Raw genomic sequence first — 21,863 nt, 5'->3', positions numbered from 1 at the left:
GACTTCAAGTTCACCAGAGCTGATGCCAAGGCCAGCTTGCTCCATCATGCCCGGGGAAAAGATCTAGGGAAGAAAGGTTTGTCTGCATTCATATTTGGTTGAGCTGTTTTGACTTTTTCCTCTACTTCTTATCTCGAGATTACAGCTCTGTGGTGTGCTTGCACGCCCCGGGTCAGCTCACTCTCTGCTGCTTGCACGTTTGGAAAACAGACTGTTGAAATCCCCTTGTTAAACAGTACACAGTGCAAAGGCTGACAAACAAAGACAGAATGTTTCCTTTTAATGTGGGGAGATTTTAAGAGCCCATAACATTCCAGATTAACCCAAATGTTGTCCATATAACTTTATTAGTGGTTCAAAGGTGTTAGCACTAAATATGACCACGTAGAAAATGAAGTGGAGCTAGTGACATCTCCCTCCATGATTCCCAGAGAGGTTGGACTCTTGTTTACTTTGTTAAAGCAAGAGCATCTTTCAGCGGGCACAGAAGTGGGTGTGCAGTTGTTTCCGGCTTCCACTATCAACCATTCTGAACCTAGGCACCAGCAGCTGCCACCACTGGGGAAGCCCCTTCTCCTTCTCGGCACCAATTTCCTAGAGCAGGAATTCTGTAAATTCTTCTAGAAGGAGGCAGAGTCAAAGTCTTTGCACACCTTCCCTTCTCTTCAACCCAAAGAAACCCCAAGATCTTGGCTCAAGGGAGGATGGTGCAGGCTCCACCAACATTTCAATCCCACTTTTCCACTAAAGACAAAATGAAAAACAAACCAAAACAGTGTTGGACATGGCATGCCTAGCCTAGCACTGGGAGCCTGAGGCCGGAGGATCAGTACTTCAAGATCAGCTTGGATTACACAGCAAATCTCTATCTCAACCAAAACAAAATAAAACACACACACACACAAAAAAAAAATGGACATTTGAATCCAACTCACCTCCGCACACTGCAACACAGTCAAGCAAGGAATCCCAGACTCACAAAGGCTGGATGATAGCAGAGATGCTGAGGGCAACCCTGATTCCATCATCCTGGGTCTTTTTAAGTACATCCCTTCACATATAATCCTTATGAATAACAGCCCTGTGGGTGCTAGAGGTTTAAGGCTTAAAAGGGCTTAAAACTACAGGAAAGATTCATTTATATTAAAAAGAGAAAAGAAATCCTCATTGTCCTCTATGTTCAGCGAGTCCGGTTTTATCCCATGCTTTTTCAGACCCAGTCCAGCTGGCCTTGGTGAGTTCCTGATAGAACATCCCCATTGTCTCAGTGTGTGGGTGCACCCCTCGCAGTCCTGAGTTCCTTGCTCGTGCTCTCTCTCCTTCTGCTCCTGATTTGGACCTTGAGATTTCAGTCCAGTGCTCCAATGTGGGTCTCTGTCTCTGTTTCCTTTCATCACCTGATGAAGGTTAATATTCAGGAGGATGCCTATATGTTTTTCTTTGGGTTCACCTTCTTATTTAGCTTCTCTAGGATCATGAATTATAGGCTCAATGTCCTTTATTTATGGCTAGAAACCAAATATGAGTGAGTACATCTCAAGAACAATGGCAATGGATTTTTGATCCTACTGCACGTACTGGCTTTGGGGGAGCCTAGGCAGTTTGGATGCTCACCTTACTAGACCTGGATGGAGGTGGGTGGTCCTTGGACTTCCCACAGGGCAGGGAACCCTGACTGCTCTTCGGGCTGAGGAGGAAGGGGGACTTGATGGGGGAGGGGGAGGGAAATGGGAGGCAGTGGCGGGGAGGAGGCAGAAATCTTTAATAAATAAATAAAAAGAAAAAAATTTAAAAAACAAAAATAAAATAAAAAGAGAAAGGAAAGAAAATGGGGCTTCCAGAGAGAGACGTACTTAAGATACATTTTCCTAGTAGCTTCAGACATCTGTCTTATTTTAGAATTGAGGGGTGGTCACCCATATAGCAGATAGAGCATACATCTAGTGTCGGAAAGATCTGAGTTTGCTGGCTTGGTGGCACACACCTATAGTCCTAAGGGAGGCAGAGTTGGAGGATCCAGACTCCAGGTCACCCTTCACCACATAACGAGTTAGAAACCCAGTTTAGAAAAGTGGGTGGCGTTGCTAGGGAGATGGCCCCACAGATGAAGTGCTGACTGCTCAAGAATTGAAGACCACAACTGGAATTCTCAGAACCTACATGCGTGAGTGTGTGCATGCATGTGTGAGTGTGTGTGTGTGTGTGTGTGTGTGTGTGTGTAATTCCGATATTCACGAGGCAAGATAAAGTGTATAGAGACAAAGGAAGAGTATAAGAGAACTTCCTGGAATCTGCCAGGCCAACCAGCTCAGCTTATCTAAGGTACGTAAAGGACCCTGTCTCAGAGAGGAAGCTCAGGATGGACGCCTGACTTGTCCTCCTACAACCACATGCACACCATAGTTGTCTAGCCGTACACTCTCTCCCTCCCTCCCACCTTAGTTTAGTATTGAACATTCTTTCTAATAAGTACAAAAAAAATCTAAAACATAAACCACTGCTAACAGCAGCGTAGTAACTGACTCCAGCAGGGTTCATCCATGGATACTGGAGGAAGAGAAAGGCAGTGTAGTGTGCCAGTTGTCATAGGAACGAGTGATCACACTATGACGATAACAGGACTAACCGACCTCACCACCTTTTAGTATGATGGGATGGCCTGCTCAGGGTCACCTGCGTAGCATTTGTGCAAGAGTATCTCAATGGAACCTGATAAAAAAAGAAACAATTAAATAAATTCAGGTACTAAATGTCTGAACTCATCAGCATTGCTTGAATAGTTAAGTCTGCACCTGGGAGAGTTGGACTGGGAACACAGGAGTCATGGAAGTTGCAAGCTGCTTGTGTGCAGGTCACAAAATGTTTAAAAAGTGAAGGAAAGTGAAAGAAATAGAAAAGAGAGATAAAAATAAGCAAATCAAAGTTGCCAGGTGCCTGGAAAGTTCTCATATTGTTTTTTTTTTTAAAGATTGCCTTAAGGGAGAAAGTTTGAAAGCTTTGATTCATATATGTATGCATGTACACACTTAAGTAAGTGTGTGTGTATGTATTAGGTATGTATGTATCTCACTATGTAGTCCTGGCTGGTCTGGAACTTGGTGCATAGACCTGGTGCATAACCTGGAGCTTGCCTCTGCCTCCCAAGTTCTAGGATTACCCCTATGTCCCACCACCCTGGCCTTAGTCTTTGTAATCAGGAAATGTACCATCACTTAACTCCTTGTTTTGACATATTTAAAAAAAACAAAAAACAAACACCAACTTTTCCTTGGTTCCCTTTGTGATCCGGGGCAGCAATGCTTTGCTGACCCTCTGTGGTGTGCGGTATCAGTCCCGCTCTGAGTTCTGCCTCCTGGGCTCCAGAAATTGAAGCTTTCATTCTTCCCCACTAGACCAGCGCACAGGAGTTCCTCTGTCTCTCCTCCCTCCCTCCTGCCCCCCCCCAGTTGTGTGTACACCTGAACATTTTAGCAAGCACACAGAACTGCATTCAATCTAAGCACACGAGAGGATACGGTGATGAAGCCGACACACCAAGGAGATGTCAGACACGAGATAATGACTTTACTCCCACATTTTAAAAAGAAGTGAACAAAGACACTTATTAAGATTGCTCCCCACCATTCTCTTCAATTAAACTAAAGAAGAGAGCTAAAATGAAAGCTTTGTTTCTATACACAAATATAAAAATCTATGGCAAGGTAGATGGCTCATTGAAAAAAAAAATTGCTGCTCATACCTGACGTCCTGAGTTATCCCCAGAATCCAAGTGAAGGTATAAGAAGAGAGCCAATTCCACGGAGTGGTCCTCTTACCTCTCCATGGGCTCCATGTCACGCACCACCCTGATAATGATACATACAATCTCAGTTAAAGTGTGTGTGTGTGCATGTGAGTGTGTGCGCATGAGTATGGGCATGTGTGTAGGCGCATTTACCTGTGTATGTGTGTATATGTGTGTATACATGTATATGTCTGTATGTTTGAGAGTGTGTGTAGGTGTGTTTACCTGTGTATGTGTGTATATGTGTGTATACATGTATATGTCTGTATGTTTGAGAGTGTGTGTAGGTGCGTTTACCTGTGTATGTGTGTATATGTGTGTATACATGTATATGTCTGTATGTTTGAGAGTGTGTGTAGGTGCATTTACCTGTGTATGTGTGTATACGTGTGTATACATGTATATGTCTGTATGTTTGAGAGTATTTGTAGGTGTGTTTGCCTGTGTGTGTGCATGTGTGTGTAGGTGTGTTTGCCTGTGTGTGTGCATGTGTGTGTAGGTGTGTTTGCCTGTGTGTGTGCATGTGTGTAGGTGTGTTTGCCTGTGTGTGTGTGTGCATGTGTGTGTAGGTGTGTTTGCCTGTGTGTGTGTGCATGTGTGTGTAGGTGTGTTTGCCTGTGTGTGTGCATGTGTGTAGGTGTGTTTGCCTGTGTGTGTGTGCATGTGTGTGTAGGTGTGTTTGCCTGTGTGTGTGCATGTGTGTGTAGGTGTGTTTGCCTGTGTGTGCATGTGTGTGTAGGTGTGTTTGCCTATGTGTGTGTGTGCATGTGTGTGTAGGTGTGTTTGCCTGTGTGTGTGCATGTGTGTGTAGGTATGTTTGCCTGTGTGTGTGTGTGCATGTGTGTGTAGGTGTGTTTGCCTGTGTGTGTGTGTGCATGTGTGTGTAGGTATGTTTGCCTGTGTGTGTGTGTGCATGTGTGTGTAGGTGTGTTTGCCTGTGTGTGTGTGTGCATGTGTGTGTAGGTGTGTTTGCCTGTGTGTGTGTGCATGTGTGTGTAGGTGTGTTTGCCTGTGTGTGTGTGTGCATGTGTGTGTAGGTGTGTTTGCCTGTGTGTGTGCATGTGTGTGTAGGTGTGTTTGCCTGTGTGTATGCATGTGTGTGTAGGTGTGTTTGCCTGTGTGTGTGCATGTGTGTGTAGGTGTTTGCCTGTGTGTGTGCATGTGTGTGTAGGTGTGTTTGCCTATGTGTGTGTGCATGTGTGTGTAGGTGTGTTTGCATGTGTGTGTGCATGTGTGTGTAGGTGTGTTTGCCTGTGTGTGTGTGTGTGTGTGTGTGTATAATTTTTAACTTTCACTTAGAGTATAACTGATGAACATAAACTTGAACATCTGATGTGTGGAAGTTTCCGGAATACAAAACAAAACACTTCTTGGTGGAACAAGAAGGGAAGAATGACGTTTCATAAGTTCCAACCCTTCCTAACCTCATTATATGTAGAGATAGGGCTTGACAGTTTCTGAGATGCTTCGTCTCTGAATTTTTATGACTTAGGTCTCCAAAGAGCAGACACACCTGTGTGAGCAGACTTTATGCCTCTAGGAAACTTCATTCCTTACACCGTGGTCTGGAAAGTCACAGAGCTCCTTGATGTACAAGCCAAAGGCAGCAAGATCTGAGAGCACTGGGTTTGGACTAGGTGGATCCTTGCTTGAGACATTTCGCCCAGCCTTACTTTAAAGAAGCTTCCCTTTGAACCTGGGGGAACAATGGCAGCCAGGGTAGTTAGCGGCTACCAGTTAAACACTTAGCAGCTTCAGCGTTGTTAACCTCAGTCATGATGGTTGAGCCATCAGCTGATGGTTGTCTGTGCTATAAAGAAATCAAAACATGTGAGCAGACAGCAGACAAAGAATCACTACTCTTTTCTATCTTCTTTTTTTTTTTTTTTTTGGTTTTTCGAGACAGGGTTTCTCTGTGGCTTTGAAGCCTGTCCTGTCTATCTTCTTTTTTAAAAAAATTTCTTTTATTTTTATTTTATGTGTTTCGAAGGTTTCACTGCATGTTCATCTGTGTACCCTGTGTGTGCAGTGCTCATAGAGGCCAGAAGAGGGCATCAGATCTACAGGAAGGACTGGAGTTAGAGATGGTTGTGATGGATGTTGGGGAAGGAGAGGTCTGTTTTCCCCAGCTTCTTGAGCTCAAAGGCAATTGACTGGCAAAGACTGGGTAAAGCAAACCTCCAGATTATCATCTTTTATTCGTTAATTTTGTAATTTAACAATCTCATACATGTATATAATGTATTTTAATTACTAGCTCTCACAGCCTGTCTTATTTCTCTCCCACCCTACCAGTCCCTTTTCTGAGTTTGTGACTTTTGGTTGGTTTTAGTGACCTGTTTGGTTAACCATCTTTGTGACTGTGGATTAGAAGTGTCAGTGAGGTCTAACGGGGTCGTGGATGAGTACACGGGTGAAGGTAATGATTGCTCTCTGATTCCATTAGAAGCAAATAATTCGGCAATGAAAAGTAGAACCCCTGAGCCCTTCTCCATCCATGCCTGACAGTTGAATGGTCTACTCTTGTGCTGACCGGGTGTAAGCATGGGTAGCTGCTGAGAGTTCACGGTTGCCATGGCTATGGCTGCTGAGAGTTCACGGTTGCCATGGCTATAGCTGCTGAGAGTTCACGGTTGCCATGGCTATAGCTGTTGAGAGTTCATGGTTGCCATGGCTATAGCTGTTGAGAGTTCACGGTTGCCATGGCTATGGCTGCTGAGAGTTCACGGTTGCCATGGCTATAGCTGTTGAGAGTTCACGGTTGCCATGGCTATAGCTGTTGAGAGTTCATGGTTGCCATGGCTATGGCTGCTGAGAGTTCACGGTTGCCATGGCTATAGCTGTTGAGAGTTCACGGTTGCCATGGCTACGGCCGCTGAGAGTTCACGGTTACCATGGCTATAGCTGTTGAGAGTTCATGGTTGCCATGGCTATAGCTGTTGAGAGTTCACGGTTGCCATGGCTATGGCTGCTGAGAGTTCATGGTTGCCGTGGCTATGGCTGCTGAGAGTTCATGGTTGCCGTGGCTACGGCCGCTGAGAGTTCACGGTTGTCATGGCTACGGCCGCTGAGAGTTCACAGTTGCCATGGCTACGGCCGCTGAGAGTTCACGGTTGCCATGGCTATGGCTGCTGAGAGTTTGTGGTTGCCATGGCTGTGTCTTGCTCAAACATTAAGATTTTTGCAGACATTCTCCCTATTTTCCAGCTTTTCCATTCTGACTCCTCCTCTTCAAGGTGCTCTGAGCCTCAGAGGGGACAGTATAAATGTCTATTGGGCCTCTAGAAATCTGTGATCAATCTGGAAACAAAATACTTTTTCTGTGCGTTCCAAGTATGTAGTAATAAGGGCGGCAGGGCTGCGTCCCCAGCACCCTGACTGCCTGGCTAGCTTATGCCCAAAATAACAACACACAAACTGTATTCATTTAATCACTGCTTGGCCCATTTCTATCTAGCCTCTTCTAGGCTAATTCTCACATATTAATTTAGCCCATTTCTAATCATCTGTGTAGTGCCCCTAGGTGCGCTTACCGGGAAGATTCTAGCCTATGTCCATCCTGGGTCGGAGCTTCATAGAGTGCGTCTGCCTGGGAGCCGGGAGCATGGCGTCTCTCTGAGGCGTCTGCTCCCGAGAGGAGAGCTGTGGAGTCTGAGCTCACTTCCTCTTCCTCCCAGCGTTCTGTTCTGTTTACTGCTCCCACCTATCTTCTAACCAATGAGGGCCAAGCAGTTTCTTTTTATTTAACCAATGACCTTCCTCCATCACAAGTAATGCTAAACGTACCAGAAGCTTCAGGGTTCTGTTTTCACACAAGTGGGGAACCCAGGTGAGGTAAAAGAGTCATAAACAATCCCTTCCTCTCACCCCAGTCTCTGCACAAAGCCCCCGCAGCACATGCCCAGTGCTCTTCCCACTATTTGGGGACTCTATTACTTTTCTTGTTGTGACCAAATACCTGACAGGAAGAAGACTTGAAGGAGGGTGGAACTGTTTGGGCTCACAGTTCAGGGTGACACAGTCCCCTAAAGGAGGAAGGCATGATGGCAGTAGCGAAGGCAGCTGGTCACGGCACCAGCATTCAGGAAGCATAGGGGGAACAGAGAGTGGACACAGAGAGACCAGCCTATAAAATCTCAAGACCCGTGCCCAGTGACTCCCTTCCTCCAGTGAGGCTCCATGTCTTAAAGGTTCTGAGCCTATTCCAAATATTTTGAGCCACCAGCTTGGGACCAAGTATTTGGACTTACCAGCCTGTGGGATACATTTTATACTATGACACGGTTTTATCACACCTGATTTTGTCTTCAAGTTCTTGGATTATGTGTTTATTGTGCATCTTCCCCCACCAGAGGGAAGCCCTGTGAATGCAAGGCCTTTGCTTTAGTTACGTATACCACATCCCAAAACAATGTCCAGCCTGGAGTACAGGATTAGGGTGGATTGTTGGACTGATAAACCGCTTCTCACAACCACTAGTACATCTAAGCCATCTGCTGTAGAAGACAGCCCCACAGGTCTTCCCCGAGAAGCACGTGGTGGCTGGTTCCTTGAACCAGGCTCTCCTCTCTGAAAAGCCCACATAGGAGCACAAGGGTTGCCTTCCAGAAGAGCTAAGCCAGTTGGAGATCTGCACTGTACACACTGTAGTGGTTTAGATAAAACGGCATGGTTTTCCAAGGGGAAGCAGCGGGCCACAAGGGGCAGCCGGGTCTGACCAGCTGAGGCCTCTGTGGGTCCCAGGTGGGTGGGAGGCTGTGGGTAAGAGATCTCGGAGGGTCAGAGGGGCAGCCAGTCCCAGGAGGAGCCACAGTGGATGAGAGATGGATAGACACCATGCAGAGAAAGTGGGTATAGTTTATTTAGTGGGTTATGGAAGAGAAGGGGAAAGGGGAGAGGGAGGGAGGGATGGAAAGAGGAAGGGAAGAAGGGAGGGAGAAAGGAAGGAAAGGAAGGAGGGAGGGAGGGAGAACAAGAGCGAGAGACAGAGACAGAAAGAGAACTCTGGTGTGTACTTTCTTCAATCCACTAGTGCTGGTCTGTAAAGCAGGCCCTCCTCATGATAAATTACAAGGACCTAGGGGCAGACTCAGTGGGAAGGCTGCTTGCCTAGCAAGTATGAAGCCTTTGGGTTCTATCCCCTCCATTGGACAAAACTGTTGTGGTGGTACACACTTGTAATCCAAGCATTTGGGCTGGAGTAGAGAAGGGGGATCACAAGTTCCGGGTCCTCGTCAGCTACATAGTGAGTTTAAGGCCAGCCTGGAATACCTATTATTCTGACAAGAAAGGCGGGGGGGGGGGGGGGGAGGAAAGAATCTTTTCCCACCGAATCTCCATATAGATGATATCACAATTTTTTCTGAGATACAAAAATTGATCATCTGAATAAACCCTTTGGGTATAGCTTTGGGTCTCAACGCAAGCATCACCCTTTGGCAGATCTATAGCATGAGCAATGACTAATTTTCCCTTTTCAGCCCAGGTTTCTGTCCTTGGTGGTGTTTGTTTCCACGCTAGGAAAAGGAAGCATTTGTACAACTTCCAAATGACAAAGCGCTTCCATTCCTTCCTCACTGTCTGTACAAAGCAAGCTGAGAAAGCTGGGGCCAAGCACAGCCACCATGCCCAACAGGCAAGGTCACTGAGAAGAATGTGTGGCACTAACAATGGAAAGCATGAAGGGATAAGCCAACAGGAGAGTCACAGACAGAGCCAGCGGGACATTAAGAACTAGTCATGCTTAGCCTGTCATTCCCTGGAGCAAATCCACAGTTAAACTCCCAAGAAGGCATCTTCCGCTTGCCTCTGTAGTAGTAGGAGTGGCGGGGCTGCGTCCCCAGAACCCTGGCCGCCTGCTAGCTTATGCCCCAAAATAATTACAAGGACACTGTATTCTTTTAAACACTGCTTGACCCATTAGCTCTAGCCCTTACTGGCTAATTCTGATATCCTAATCAACCCATCTCTAATAAACCGTGTAGCACCGGTCTTACCAGGAAAGATTCAGCATGTCTGACCTGGCGGCTTGCTTCATCGTGTGTGTCTGCCCGGGAGAGGGGAGCATGGCCTCTCCTCCAGAGAGCAGAGCTGTCGAGTCTGAGCTCACTTCCTCTTCCTCCCAGCATTCTGTTCTGTTTACTCTTCCCACCTATGTTTTAACCTATGAGGCCAAGCAGTTTCTTTATTACTTAACCAATGACCTTCCTCCATCATGCCTCCCAGCCCACCCTTCAGTAGGCCTGCTGTTACATCCCTCTGCTATGTCTGGGTGTAGCACTAGGTGCTGCTCTACTGCTATTTATAGACACGTGTTTCCTTGCGAGGTGGCAGGAGCCTAACCTCTCCATCACACTCTCCTTGGTCACCCTGTGCCAGCACATCCAACATCATGGTCATTCCTCTGATCGGAGCAGGTGTGACAAACTGAAACCACAGCCCTGGGAAGGAAGGATCGATACATGCTGGGGGGGGGGGGCTACTCCAAAGTTAGAGTTCTGTAATTGTCCTAATTCAAATATTTACTTAAACTCTGTTTTTATATTATGCACAGTTCAAGGGGAATGACATTGTCAGCTCTGTTTCCTGGAACTGGCTGTCTCCCACAAGGCCACAGATAAAGTTTGTTTATAGAAAAACAAAATATGAAAAAAAAAGAGACACTGTTCTTTGGGATTTTATACTTCCACACATACTTGAGTGGGACAGGGGACAATGTTCTAGGACTTTCCCCACTGATAACAAAAGGCATAAATGCTTTCACTCGATGGGGCGTGGGTGTGCCATTACTCAGCTTACCAGTGGCTCTTCCTATTGCTGTGACCTGACATCTGACCAGAAGTCGTGTAAGAAAGCAGGCGTTATCTTGCTGATAGTTTGAGGGAACCCAGACCATCATGGTGAGGGACACGTGGTGAGAGGAAAAGCCATGCTCTGTCCCACTGTCACCTACAGTCGGGATGCAGTGATGAATGCTGGCCTTCAGTTTATTTTCACCTCTTAATTAAATATTGGGACCCTAATCTATAGAATGGTGTCACCCACATTTAGGATGGGTCTTCTCACCTTAATGAATTCAGTGTAGAAACTCCCAGGTATATTCCGATATTTGTCTCTAGGTGTCCTAGATCCTGACAAGTTGGGGATATTAACCATCACAGAGAGTTTAGGAAGAAAGCAAATTTTCAATTTACCTTTAAAGTTTTTTTTTGTTTTTGTTTGTTTGGTTGGTTGGTTTTTCGAGACAGAGTTTCTTTGTAACTTTGCCGGCGGTCCTGGAACTAGCCCTTGTAGACCAGGCTGGCCCCAAACTCACAGAGATCCACCCACCTGCCTCTGCCTCCTAAGTGCTGGGATTAGAGGCCTGTGCCACCACTGCCTGGCCTACCCTTAAGTTGTTTTAAAGAACCAGTTAGTTGTGTTTCTTTCAACCAGATGAGGCAGGAGGGTTACTGTGAATCTTAGGCTACAGTGACTCAAAGAAACAAGCCAACAAATGGGCAATCAAACAACAACAACAGCAGATTCCTAAAAGTCAAAAGTCAGCTTTCTCGCCCTGTGAGTCCTCAGCATCATTGCTTGGTCCTATGGTGTGAGATGAACTCAGGCGGGCTTGGCACAGCACAGAGGTTCCAGGCCTGCAAGTTGCTTGTGCTGTGATTGCACAATGCTAAGCTGGAAACTTTTCTGCACGTATGTAACCAACCAGCACACAGCTTATTGCTCTGTCCATGCTATTTTTGTTATTTGGCACTTACTGTTTACAGTAGTGGCCATCCGGCAACAGGTTCACAGCACTGCTAGAGTTTGCCTTTATTTTACTGTTTGTGTTAGTGGTTGTGTTGGCTGCTGAGGCTTCATGCAGGCCCTCTGTACATTGAGCATGCGCTCTTCTATTGAAGGATCCACCTATCCTTAGCCTTTCTGTTGAAAGAAAAGTGGGAAGGGAGGGCTGGGGAGATGGCTCAGTGGTGAAATGATCACATTGTAAGCAGGAGGACCTACCTGAGTTCCATTCCCAGCATCCATGTTTAAAATATAAAAGAAGGAAAAGCCAATGTGGCTGTTCACACTTTGATACCAGCATCAGGGAAGCACAGGTCAGAGGATCCTCTGGGCTGGCAGCCAGTCAGTGTAACTGAGTCTGGGAGCTCCAGCCTCAGGAAGGGAACTCTGTCAAGATCTAGAGAGCAGCTGAGGAAGGTACCTAATGTCAAACCCTCACCTCCACAAGTGTGTGCACACACAAACACATCCATGCACAAGCTGACAGAAAGGGGGCTGCAGGAAGGGGCCTGAGCTTGTAGCTCAATCAGTGGAATGATTGCCTAGCACAAACCCCAGGTGGCACACACCTGCGACCTCAGCACTCAGGAAATGGGGGCAGGATGATAGCCACAGGCCAGCCTGGGACAGACAAGATAAAGTGTGGAAGAGGTGCGGTGGGGCAGAAGGAGGGAGGAAGGGAGGGACAAAGGGAAGTAGAAAGATGGAAATCTTAATTTTATTAGAGAGCTTGGGAAACATGGAAGGAAGCACTAAGAGTCAGCCGCTAGGACCACAGCTCAGCCTTTCAGTCTGCCCTGAAGAGAGGGTTTCTTCTCGTTCTTAAAGTGCTGGCCTAAGGGTTAATGGAAATAAACATGTGGCTAAAATCTGGCTTTTTTACAGACTGTTCTCCCAGCTCTCTTCCTGCCGCAAACACGGCCCGTCGTTTCTGAACATTCTAGTCATCTCTATCCTTTGACAATGGAACGGTGAGCTGCTGCCTTGGTGTTGATTAGTCGGGGCATTTAGAAATGGACTAGGCCTGTGCTCTGTCTCTCGCCTTCCTCGTCAAGGTCTTCCTTGCCCTCCTCCCGTAGCCTGAGCACGGACACTCACACAGGGGAGACACAGACAACGTGAAGTAGTAACCCCCTGCTCCGCGCTTCTTTTGTGTCTGTCAGAGGTGGACAAAAGTGACCAGAGGTCAAATCCTGACTCTTCTCTCCTCAGCCTCCAGGAAGAGATGTTTATATATCCATCAAATTATCCACTTCCTGTGAGAATGGAGAAAGAATTTTAGAAGAATTTGTTTTGGAGATAAATGGTACAGTAATGAGAGAAGACAGAATGAGTAGGCTGTGCCTTTTTGGATAATGCGAGTTCTACTTAGCTGAGTCTATGGACTGGCTCAGAGGGGTGAGACCTGTGAAAGCCTGGGGAAATGGGGAAGTCTATGCTGCTAAAGTTCATGAACCCTGGTGTGGTGGTTTGGAAGAAAGTGGCCCCCAGAGGGAGTGGCACTATTAGGAGGTGTGGCTTTGTAGGAGCAGGTGTGGGCTTGTCGGAGGAAGTGTAGCATTGTGAAGAAGGGCTTTGAGGTCTCATATAAGCTAATGTCGTGCCCAGTGTCTGAGGCCACTTCCTGTTGCCAGCAAGTCAAGATAAAGGACACTTGGTTCCTTCTCCAGCACCATGTCTGCCTGCTTACAACCATGTCACACCATGATGATAGTGGACTAAACCTCTGAAAATGGAAGCTGGTACTGTAATGGTCTGTCCTGTCTCTTTAAGAGACAAGCCCCACCCACTCCCTCCCCCATCCACCAGCAAGGCAGGAGAAACTTCCTTCTGCTTCCATTCTGAGCCCCTTCCTTTCTTCTGCCTCTCTCCCTTCTTCCCCCTTCTCCCCATTCGCCCTCCCCCCCCTCTCTCTCTCTGGTTCTCTTTTTCTCTCTGCTCTTCCCCCTTATCCCCTTTTTCCTTCCCTTCCATAACCCACTAAATAAATATCCAACCTCACTGCATGGCGTGTGCCTAGCCGTTTCTCACCTACCGTGTGACTCCTTGCCTGAGACCTACTATCTTCGTGGCTGCCATGGTCTCTTGGCCCACTGCCCACTGCCACCACTCGGGGACCTGCAGTGTTTGACCATAATAGGCACCTCAGTTAAATGTTTTCCTTTATAAGAGTTGCTATGGTTGTGATGTCTCTTTACAGCAATAGAAACCCAACTAAGACACCTGGCATCCCTAGCACCCACATGAAGCCAGACTCAGTGACTTGTGTTTATAACCCAGGGGTGGAGTGGCAGGGCAAGATGATCTCTGGGACTCTCTGGTCAGTTAGTGTAAGAGAACCTGTAAGAGACCCTGTCTCCAAAACCAAATGAGAAGCAGTAGAGAGAGGCACCTGACACTGACCTCTGGTTACAAACACACACACACACACACACACACACACACACACACACACACACACACAATCTATGGAGACCTACATATAACACAGAAATAAAAAAAATCCTGTGAAAATAGACTTATATTTATACATGGATACATCCTCAAATTACCAAATATTTACTCTTAGGTTTTCTTTCTGCTAAACTGATCAAAGTTATAAAAACCCTGGTGTGGGAGCTTTTTAAATGTCACCTGCTAATCTCTTCCATCCCTTTCTATCCACCAGAGGTTTTATTTATGTAATCCCAGGAGGTGGCTTGAGTCTTATTCTCTACTAAAAATTAGTTCCAGTTTGGTTTACAATTATTTTTCAGTTTTATTTCCAATTTGAGACAAAATTTCAATCTACTAACAGTGAAACAAAAGTCAGAATTCCTAACCTGTTGCTTCAATGCATGTTTTCATTACTTTCTTCTGTAATGTGAAGCTTTATAAATATTGAAAAGAAACATGATCCGTACTACAAAGGCAATCCTGGTTGGAATCCCCAGAAGATATCCATTTCAGGCCCCATAAAATTTTCCTACTTCCTTGAATCAGAAAAGAGAAATTACAAAAATCATTAAAAAATACGAGCATTGAAGGCCAATGTGAAGCCATGGGGAGACTTTTTGAGTTTCAGTCCTCAGGACTGAATCCAGAGCCTCTCAGGTGTTTGACAAAGACTCTGCCCCTGAGCCACATCCCAAGCCCAGCCAAGGATTTTTAATGCAAATGACAGAGTTGGTTTGAGTTTTGGCCCCAGGATTGTTTGATGTCAGGTAAGACTGAAACATACAAATCATAACATTTAGTGATAAGAACCAACCATGTTATAACAGCTGCTCCTACAGGGGCTGAGATGCTTGGGCAACAAGGGTGCTGTCTACTGCCAAGACTGAGGACCTCAGCTGGGTCTCTGGGACCCATGTGGTAGGAGAAGAAGAGAACTGACTTCTGCAAGTTGCCCTTTGAGTTCCACAGTGGGACGTGGCACATTCGTACCTCATCCCCACATCAAGTAAGGAAAATGTTTTAAAATCTATGCCTATAAAGAAGAAAAAAGCTTCATAGAGTTAAGCATTTGCCTAGTGCTTTTGTTTGTTTGTTCGAGACAGGGTCTCAGGTGGCATGATAGTGCATGCCTTTAGTCCCTCAGGAAGGCTTGAGCTTGAAGCCAGCCTCATCTACGTAGTGAGTTCCAATACAGCCAGAGTTGCAGAGTGAGACTCTGTTTCAAACAAACAAACAAACAAACAAACAAGCAAAAAGAGACAGGGCTGTTCAGTTCAGGCTGGCCTTGGAGGCCCCGTGTAGGCATTCGGGAACTGTGGCGTGTTTACCAGAGATTGTCTGGGTTGTTGGGGTGGAACCCAGAACTTCATCATACTACGCAAGCCTTCCACCAATTGAGCTACATACCAGCCAATATTGGATCTTTCTAAGTCAAATTTCCCATTTAAGGAATGTGGAGTTGATTTATCAAAATCTCTATTTACTATAGTTTAACTTCTTGGACATTTTAATCTAGTTTTCTGCTTTATTGAAGCCACAGTAAATAAGGAATCTGACATTTTCATGGAGTTTCCATCAGCAAACTTAATGGACACAGTTATTTAAGATTCCCATTTAAGTTATTCACGAAAGACTGTTCCCTGGGGGCGTGCCTCCTCCTCTAAGCCCAAACACTAAGGGGATATGGCCAGTAAAAAGAAAAAGTTGGGCATAGTGACTAGTGCCTGTGCAGGCAAGAGGAGCACGTTCCAATTGTCTTAGTGAATATGGTCAGAACAATAACGAGAGATCCTATGGAGAGGGGGATGAGGGAAGGGAAAGAGAGAAGGGGAGGGGAGGGGAGAAGAGAAGAGAAGGAGGGGAGTAGGGTGGGGGTCATTTTCTTCATGGTATAGCACGGGTAAGTTATCTCTACTTTTTTGGACTTAGTGTGTGACCCAGATGGCTGTTGAATTTTCACTTTTGCTTCAAAATCCCAAAAGCTGGTATCTCTAGGATACATTAACATGCTCATATCAAATGTTTCTTATAAAGATTGATTTTAGTTTTATTTTCATGTATGTTTATATACAAGTGTGTGTGTGTGTGTGTGTGTGTGTGTGTGTGTGTGCTGCCAGAAGACAGGCATTGGATCCCCCGGAGCTAGAGTTAGAGGTGGTTGTGAGTTGATAGATGTGGGTGCTGAGAAACAAACTTTAGTCCTCTGGAAGAACAGCAGGCACTCTTAACTGCTGAGGCTTCTCTCCAGCCCCTCGAATAGTTCTGAAATTAGATCCCTATGGTCTGGAGGCCACTGGGGAGTGTCTGGACAGAGGAGACCCATTGCAGGCTTACAGTGAAAGAATTAAAGTGAGCTAGTCACGATGCGATTTCAGCACCTGGAAGTTAGAAGCAGAAAAACCAGTTCACCGTCACCTTGAACTGCAGAGACTGAGGGCAGCCCGGGATACACAAAGTGTGGTGGTGAGGATGGGGTACTGTTGTGATCTCCTGCTCTGCAATCCTAAGGACCAGTGTTTAGATTCCAGCACCCACATAACAAGCTGGGCGTCCTGCAAACACCTTGTATCTCTAACCCTGGGGGGAGCCGAGATGAGGGGGTTGCACAGTTTGCCAGCTTCCAATAAAGCTCAGAAAATCCTGGGCTCCAGGTTCAGGCAGAGATGTGACCTCAGAAGAAAAGGCGGAGTGATAAAGGGTTCCCACACTTTCTTCTTGTCTGCATTCATGAAAAGTTCGCACGCCTGCACACACATTTGGACGGACACAATTCAAACAGATAAAACACAAAAAAAGTTAATGATAGCCTTCAGATTAGAACGCAAAGTAGGAATTGAAAATTAGGATAAAATCGGAGCAGGAAAGCAAATCACACAGCAGCGCATCTTAATACCCTCACCCTGGAGATGGCCACTCTGTCCTTGTTTGTGAGATGATCTTCAACTATCCATTGAATCCTTACCACTCACTTATCCTGAACTCTGACCTGAAAGCACTTCCTGTCTCATTCCCATCCCCCCACAAGTCTGCGGGATGTGATCAGCACATTGAACCTCAACTGTGAATGCCTTCCAGATATTTTTCCCTACAAGGTTACTTTTGGCCCATTTAACTCAGAAGACACACATTACTGAAGGGGCATGTTGTTCTTCATTTTTGCATAACAATTCTCAGTCCTGGAGACAAGGAGGCGGTTTTGATTTTTATGTTCATGCTGGAGCTATTGTCCTGAGGCAGAGTCTCAAGTAGCCCACATGGACCTCAAAATTGTATGTGGCCAACGATGATCCTGTTGGAATTGCAGGCTTAAGCCACCATGCCTGGATCAAGTTCAAATTTTAATTATTTTTTTTCACATTTTATCACTAAAAAACATTTTAATTAACTTCACAGTAAGCATTTTATTGTATCATAATTTATATAAACATAATTATAAAAAATTTTGTGACTTCTACTTTTATGACACTATAATTAATATTCTTTTTACTTCTTCCTTTCCCTTTCCTCCCCTCCTTCTTCCCTGTCTTCCCGCCTTCCTGCTTTTTTTCTTTTCTTCCTTCATTCTTTTCTTCCTTCCATTCTCTCTCTTTCTCTCTCTCTCTCTCTCTCTCTCTCTCTCTCGTTTTATTGGGGCAGGGTCTCATTATAGCTGAGGGTTGTCTTCAAGTCACCATGGAGCCAAGTTTAATCCTTCTGACCACTCTGCCTGTCTCTCTTAAGAGCTGGGATCAGAAATTTGTGCCATTGACACTGACATAATCTTAATTCTTTTATGGGTTAGTTATTGCTAGCCTAGTATGAAAAAATCCTGCAAATGAGATTTTTAAGACAAAGAATTAAGAAAAATATTTTAAAATATTGCCACATTAGCCTGAGTAACTTTCCAAATATAAAAAGGTTCAAAATAATAGGTTTCACTTTATTTATATATTCACCTGTTTATATTGTTTGTTTGTTTTGCTGACTGAAAAGTTTGTGTCCCAGTAAACCTCTCTGCTGATGCAATAACCCAAATCAGACCAAATCAAACCTACTTAGAAAAGGCGTAGATTTAATGGATGCCAGTGCTCCCTGGTGGCCTTCCAGTTCCCCAGAGAGGAGATAAGGAAGGAAGACCAGAAAACCACATGTTTGTTCTCTGGGGAGCAGTTTAAATACCCCGTGGGAGTGGTCTTGAGCTCTCTGGGGAGGGGTCACCATTTGGCAGGCTTTCTTAGAGGTGGACTGAGGCAGCTCCCAGGGGAGGGGGCTTGGGATGGAGCTTCCACCCAAACATTCCAGACTCTTTGGATATATGGATGCCAGGGGTTGGGGTGATGCTTCCATCCAAACACTGACTTTTTTTTTTTTTTTGATGGAGTCTTTCTGTTACATAGCCGTGGCTGTCCTAGAACCTCACTATGTAGCCCAAACTGGTCTCCAACTCACAGATTCACCTGCCTCTGCCTCCTGAGTACTGGGGTTAAAAACAAACCCCACCATGCCTAGCCTATTTATTTATTTCTTTTTATATTTTTGAGACAAAGTTTTGCACTGCAGCTCAGGCTGACCTCAGCCTCTGGAGTGCTAGAATTGTAGGCCGTGGGCCCCCAAGCCTGGCTGCTTAATCAACCATTGCTTACATGCCCTTTGATCCTGTTGACACCTTTGTCACCTCTCCTGTCCCTCCTCCTGCTGGCTCCTTTCTTTTCCCAAGCAATCCCCTTTCTATTTTCATGACTTTTATTTTCTAAACATTTACAGTTTAGAGTCCTAGAGAGTCCTAGAGCCATTGATTGCCCACAAGCTCGAGTTACAAATTGGAAGCCCCTGGCCTGGTAGCTGCCCTGGCTTGGACTTCAACTCCCAGCCTGCCAAGCGGTGACCCCTCCCTGGGAGGGTCAGGACCACTCCCCCAGGCTATTTAGGCTTGCCAGGGAAAGAAGAACAAGTGGTTTTTGGGTCTGCATGGATCCCTTGTCTCTCTCTCTCTCCCTTGCCATGCTCTCCCTGCCACCGGAGAGTGCAACCTTTATTAAATATGGGCATTTTAATTTGGCATATCTGTTTGGTTGGATTTCTTTGTGCTGGCGGAGCGGCTTGTCTTGTTAATATTCCTAACAGTTACCAGCAATTGCGAACCAGTATTGGTGCTGGGAACTGAACTCAGCCTCTCAAAGAGCACCAAGCATTCTTATTCTCTGAGCCATCTCTCCAGCCCCTTCCCTACAACTTTAAGAAATAAAACACAGTTTCTACGTATGAAAGAAATCTTGCAATACAGGGGCTTAGCGACTACTTTTGTTAAAAAGCACCGGCTCCTCCTTGGGTCCTGGCAACTGTGCCCTCTTGTGGCATCTGTCTCCTTGAGTGTGGGTTGGTCTCCTGCACTACTCCGTAAAGGCATGTATCAGTAGGGAGTGTCTGTCAGTGTAACCTGTCTCAGCCCCCTTCAGAGCTGAGGACACAAAGATGCCATTGTCTTGCACCTGCTTCCAGCCAGTTCCAAAGCAACCCCTCAGCTTCTGGGGTCAGTGCGATCAGCAGGACACACACTTCCCAGATAAGAACTGTCGTCATTTATTTTAAAACGCTGTGAAGAGAAGTCACGTCCTGCAACAGGGCTCACATGGGAGGTTTATTGGAAGAGGAGAGAGAAGAGGCTGAGAAGGGGGCAGAGACTGATCCCTGAGAACAAGATTGGTGAAGAGAAAGAGAGAGAAAGACACAGGAGGTGGGCAAACCCACCTTTTAAAAGGGGATGTGCATAGGAGATGTTCTTAGTGGCTGCTGCTGAGGAAGTAGCCTCTCAGGAAACTAAGGGCAGGCAGTGCAGATGTTTGAATACTAACAAGAACAATCACATGCCAGCAGGAGGCTGCACCCAAGCACAGCAACCCAGAGCATAGCAACCAGGTGGAATCACACTGGTACTTTTGTGACTGCAGTGATGAGCAGATAACAATGTATCAAGCTCAGCCAGCCTTAGCTGATGCCTTTTATCCAATCCTGGGCAGGAGAGGCAGGAGGATTGTTCTAAGTTCCATGACAGCTGGGGCTATGTGGTCGGTTGAATGAGAATGGCCTCCATAGGCTCATTGGGAGTGGCACTATTAGGAGGTGTGGCGTTGTTGGAGGAAGTGTGTCACTGGAAGTGGACTTTAAGGTTTCAGAAGTTCTCTCTCTTTCTGCTGACGTTGGGTCCAGATTAGAACTCTCTGCCTCTTCTCCAGCACCATGTCTGTCTTTGTGCCACCATGCTTTTTACCATGATGACGATGGACTAAACATTTGAACTATAAGCAAACCCCAATTAAATGCTTTCCTTTATAAGAGTTATGGTGGTCATGGTTCCCTTCACAGCAATAAACCCTAAAACAGACTATAAAATGACCTCGTATCAAAACAAAGGAAGAAACCATTATGGTTACAGTACCAAGATGAGACAACAATGGATGCAACCACACCTTGACACAGACTGCTTAATCCCGCTTACCTCTTGGCCCCTACAATTCTCTGTCTAATCCAGAGCTCCTGTCGGCCTTCCAAGATGAGATCTCAGTCTCCCTTTTGCGCTGAGCAAGCTTCCTTTCTCCACTTTCCCCATCCTTTGCCCGGCTGTCACTTGTTTATCTGGACAAGGGTAGCCTAGAACTTGCTCTACAGGACAGGCTGCCCTAGATCATGAGTCTGCCAGTGCCTGACCAGTTGTGCCATGATGCCTGGCATCCTGTCCATCTCTCTGGTTGGCATGTTGGGATGGGTGGCTAAGCCTGGTTTTTGGGGACTGTAGGAATGGGGGTCCAACCCCAGTTTAACAGCGACTTTCATTTTTTTAACTTACTGCAGTGATCTCCATTGCCATCCATGCTGCGGCAATGATAGAAATTTCTTCTTCATCAAGGTCAAATAAAGTTCGATTGTGTACGTGATGGCTATTCTTGATTGTCACCTTGACTATATCTGGAAGGAACTACAATCTAGGAATAGCATGTGCACTTGTGATCCAATCTTGAGGCAGGAAGACAGCACGCCATTAATCCGGATATTGAGGTGGGAAGACACACCTTCAATCTGGGCCTAACTTTCTGCTGGAAGTCTGTATCAGGACATGACATCACTCATTCTTTGCCTGTTTAATCTCACCTTGCCAGCACATCCATCCCTTCACCGGCTTTGGAACCTACTTCTGGATTCCAGCATACACAGAAAACCAGCGGAGACACCCAGCATTGTGGGAGTAAGCAACTAGTGGACTTGTGGAGTTTCGTTCCGCAGGTAGCCACTGTTGGGCTCTAGCCTGTCGGCCACTCCCATGTATGCACGTTCATTCCGTAAGTTCTGTGACTCTAGAGAAGCCTGAGTAAAGCAGTGTGTACATCACATTTTCTGTAACCTTCCCCCTGCCCGTGGGCATGGGTTCCCTACTTCAGCTACTGTAAATAGTGTAGCAATAAGCGTGGTTGGGCAAGCATCTATTCTGAGACAGGGTTTTTTGTTGTGCTTCCTTTTGTTGTTTGGATAAAAAAAAAATTTGTTTTATCATGAACTTTTGACATATACATACCCACACCTCTATACACACTCGTGCATACACATACACACACACACACAGTCAGTGGTACAGGAGTGCACCTCCATGTTAGTTTGTGCTGTGCGAGGATTTGACCCAGGGCTTGGGCAGCTAAGTACTCTACAATCTGAGCTCCAACCTCGGCCTTCCCAGTGACATCCTTCGTTTGTTTTGTTTTTGAGATCTTGCTCTGTAGTCCAGGCTGTCAGACTCACTTTGTAGTCAGGCTTGCCTCCAACTTGTGGTGATTCTCCTGCCTCAGCATTTTAAGCACTGGAATCAGTCTCATTTTAATGGATTTTTTTC

The sequence above is a fragment of the Microtus oregoni genome, unplaced genomic scaffold (assembly GCF_018167655.1).
Source record: "Microtus oregoni isolate MIOR12 unplaced genomic scaffold, Mior012 000010F_ref0000083, whole genome shotgun sequence".
Lineage (NCBI taxonomy): Eukaryota > Metazoa > Chordata > Mammalia > Rodentia > Cricetidae > Microtus > Microtus oregoni.
The sequence above is the reverse complement of the archived record's forward strand: the minus strand, read 5'-3'. Positions refer to the sequence as shown.